Source organism: Grammomys surdaster, unplaced genomic scaffold (assembly GCF_004785775.1).
Source record: "Grammomys surdaster isolate TR1022 unplaced genomic scaffold, NIH_TR_1.0 130, whole genome shotgun sequence".
Taxonomy (NCBI): Eukaryota; Metazoa; Chordata; class Mammalia; order Rodentia; family Muridae; genus Grammomys; species Grammomys surdaster.
In genome coordinates, this window is record NW_021604588.1 from 4,479,755 (window position 1) to 4,484,278 (window position 4,524).

Here is a 4,524-nt window from a genome sequence, read left to right on the forward strand (position 1 = left end):
TGCTGCTGCTGCTGCTGCTGCTGCTGCTGCTGCTGCTGCTGCTGCTGCTGTTGCTGTTAGAAATTTCCCAACTATCAGGTCTTGCCAAAGAAGATAAAGAACATTTAACTGGATGTTGATGTATAAAGAGTCTCAAGCCTTGTCAGTCTCCAGTTTGTATTGTATTAGGAGCAGAGATAACTTAATTGTCTTTAGACTCCTAGATTGGTCCAATTTTTGGTGTGATGAGTAATTAAGAGAAATGTAACAACAACCAAAGAGAGTGTTTCTGTCTGGATTAGAGAGGAACCCTACTGATGGATGAGGAAATGGAGGTGAGGGCAGTGGAAAGAGGATGCCATTAGTCATGAAAGCAGCAGCAGTTAGACTCTACTATGCTTAGATTTCACAAAACAATGCCAAGGACCATTGGACAACTCAGTAACTCCATAAGAACAGTTTCATTTGATTACACCTTGAACAAGACATTCTGAAAATACAGATCCACTTCCATGGAGAAACAGCTACAAACCTGGACAACAGGAAGTTCACATATGGAAGAAGCTTTGCCTAGTGGATTGAACACAGTGAAAAGGGCAAACACTTTGTGTCAAGACATAATGTTGCATTTGAGTCTATGAAGCTGCCCACCTACACTACTGGTTTGCCAGAGCCTTCAAAGACCCCTCTGTATGTTTGATATGGGATAACAGAGCCTGTGCTGGAAAATCAAGATACTCTCCCTTCCTTATAGTGATAAAGTAGAAGGGTTAGTATGAAATTACTACTCTGCCTGGAGGCAAAACAGTTCTGATACTAGGGCAGGTCAGGCCCAGTTTTGTTGTGTGTGATTTTGATTTTCCTCTCCACTCATCTCACATAAACACACACACACACACACAGGACTGTGGTCAGGGGACAGAGACATACTAGGCATCTCTGCAAGAAACTGTAATCATTTGAGTAGAGTAGAAATTAAAACACTACAATATTATTGGTGTAACAGCCAGCAGTTTAATTGTTCTTGGACAGAAACTGTCCTGAGTAACATGCCTCGTAATTTGCTTAAGATGGGATAAAAGACACTAAGCATAATAAATAGATAGCTGTTCTTTGGAGGAAGTGGGAGAAATTTATTTATTTATTTATTTATTTATTTAATACTGAAAGAGTAGAGCCATGGCACATGATAAGGCCCAGTTGATAGCCGGTGAGGTATTGCTTATAAAAAGGTCTCAGTGGTAGATCAATTAAAGACATTTTGAAAATGAGAATTGTTTTAGGTTCAACCTGAAGTTCATTTTTGCTATAATTTCAAATCTTGCTTAAGCATCCTCATTTAATCCCCTAGCAACACAGATCACTGCTTTTACATCCAGAACTTGTAGAAACCGGAGGAAGATCTCAGTTTTGTGTCTCAGTTGCTATTTGAAACAGAGGGATCATCTATAAAGTAGAAGGCAAGACTTCAGATCTAGGGCTAATAAGGAGAAAATAATTCCTCTAGACATGGCAATATTTGGGAATCTTTCATGGGTTATGAACTGGTGGTTCAAAAGACCTCATCTTCATCTCAAGGGGAACAGAAGATGCCTCTAATAATGGCAATACAATACTGGTAGCACCGACTTGCATGATCGGGTTTCTGTAGCTCATGCCTGCTCATTAGTGGGGCATCTCAGGATTTTACTTTCACACTCATCAAAGTCTTTTTGGACATTTTCCAGCAGCCATCTTGCATTCAAGAATATAAACTGCCACCTCTTGGTGGCCCTTTCTTCTCCCATTCATACTTGCCCTATGAAATTGACCTTGCTACTGCAATATCCATGGCCTCTTTCTACAAGTATAGTTCCCAGAGGATGAAAACATGCAATCCAGTTAAATTATGTCTTCCAAAGTGTGAAGATTCTAGACATTTTGATTATCTATTATTGTATAATAAAATCTCTTGAATGATTATTGCTCATGCTCTTGTTGCATTGACTATTTCCTTACTTGGTATTGTCAGATTCAAAGGAAATTCCATTTCCGTACCTCTGGCAGAAGGAACATATAACTACCTGTGGCACCTATCAACATATCATAAGTTTATGGTGGTATCACACGTACCTGTTACACACCTCAAAGTCCATTCAAGCCCTTCTCACTCTTCCCCTACCCTACTCTCCCTCCAGCTTATAGGATTCCCTCGCTCAACTTCTCATTCTCCTTATAATCCTGATATTCCTGCTATTTTTTTCTGTCTGTCTGTCTGTCTGTTTCTCTGTCTCTGTTTCTGTCTTTCCTCCTGCTTCTGCTCCTCTCACAATGTTTGCTCTATACCATGCTCTTCCCCCCTCTCTCTCAGCCTCATCATGTCCAATCTGCTGGCCATGTTCAGTCTACCTCCTTATTTCTCTCTAATCTGGACTCTTCCAGATGCCTTTGGGTGTTCTTTCTCTCTCTTTCTCTCTCCCTCTCTCCCTCTCTCCCTCTCTCTCTCTCTCTCTTATATCTGAAATAAAAACCTTCCCATCAGCCATAACAAGGAGTAGCCATGTGGTGAGTTTATACAGGTATCAAATATGGCACTAGAAGAATCAGCAGCATGTCTTTGGTCACAGTGGTTGACAGTACTGACTGGCTAGCTGTGAGCTCGGTTAGGACTGCTGTCTTGGGATTTACTATGTGGTTTCTTAGGCTTCCTAACAATGTGGTGCCCAAGTTCCAAGATGAAACATTGCAAGAAAGGTGAAAAGAAAAGATGAAGCTCTTTTAAGTCAGGCCCCTAGAGGTTCATTACACCATTTGCTGCAGACTATTGGTGAGATCCCAGAGGAAAAAAAGCAAATTCTGCTTCTTGAGTTAAACCTGGCAAAGGAAGAGAAAAGGAAACGGAAAGAACACATGTGCGTGCATGCATGCATGCTTTCTTACATGGAACTGTAAGGCATCTCTCTACAGCAGTTAGTTGCTTGCAAAGAGAAGGTCTTCTGAGAACCACTTGGTCTGTTTCTATTGGCAACTCCTTAAAAACCTTGAAAACAAGTCCAAGAGAGTCTGGTTACAGGACCAGCCTGGCAAATCAATCTTCCTGGCCAAGCAGTCTCCTTCCCAAACTCTCTTGCTTTTCAGTTACCCACATTTCCTGTGACTACCACATTTATCACTCATGTGTCTCTGTGAAATCCTGACTCCATTGGTTTACCCTTAACAGCATGCATTCACCCTAAGCAAAAAGGTAAGTATATGCCCTCTTTAACAAAAGGCTACAACTCATCTCTGCTACTTATCCAACAATGAGATATGTGTGCTGAGATCTTTAGTGTCTGGAATAACCATGTATTCCTGAAAGCTGTCCAGTTCTAATACAAGCCCACCAATCCTGTTCTTGGGATGTGTAGCTTAACTAAATAAACTTGGAATATTCTAGAAATATTTCAGAGAGTCAAGTTTTCCAACTGAACTTAATTAAAGCAGCTCTAGAAACTTCTGGTAATTTTGATCTATAAGAGAATAAAGACTTTTCCCCAAAAGTAATTTCATACTCAAAAGTTCTTATATGTATCTAAGACTAGCAAAAGGTCTAGTGTGTGACAAACAGGAGACAGAATTGGATTAAGAAGAATAAAAACTATCCAATCTCTGCCTTGCCCTAGTCTAGAGTAAGCTAGACACTGCTTAGGCTGCAAATAAGTGGATTTCTTCCTGACCCCTCTCCCAGTGACCAGATTCTAACCTTGGCTAACATCTGAGGCTTCGCCTAAGACCAGTCATTGATGGAGCAAGTTGAATGAGAGATGAGATACAGCGCTTTGCTGCCAAGAGTCATTTCCACTCTTTATAGAAGAGCCAAAAGGATAAGGAAATAATCTCTCCATGCCATAGCTCCCAGCCAACTATTGATCATCAGCTTGGCTATCTGGTTATGGATATTAAAAAGGAAAAGATATAGTCAGCAAGTGAGAGTGGCTTGTGAGAAATCACCATCTTGGCTTATATTGATTAACTGCAATTCGTTATCAGACAGGTGATGGGTATTCATTTTGCTCCCACTCTCCAGAGATTATCGCATGGAAATCTCACAAATGTCTCAGTAAGAAAACAAGACAAACTCAATACATTGAATGTTATGCTACTAAATATTATTTATTGAGATTTTTTATCATCTCATGAAAGAAGCAAGCTTCTAGTTCAAACTACCCTGGGCCTTCATCTCAAAGACATAACCGCAAAATTCATGTCCTCCTCCCTCTTTCCTTTCACCCTTTTCCTTGTCTCTATCTTTTTGTTCATGTTCAGGTTCTGTCTTCTCCAGAAGTCTGCATGGACACCACAGCTCGTTAATGTTGCAGTGACCTATGCAGGATAAGAGGGCTTAATGGACAGACATGTATTTTTATGTTTTGCTTCATGTCTGGCACATGGAAGGCATTGAGTCTACATTGAATTGAACTAAATGGAATTAAATCACTGGTATGTTGTGCTGTGCTGTGCTGTGCTGTGCTGTGCTGTGCTGTGCTGTGCTGTGCTGTGCTGTGCTGTGCTGTGCTGTGCTGTGCT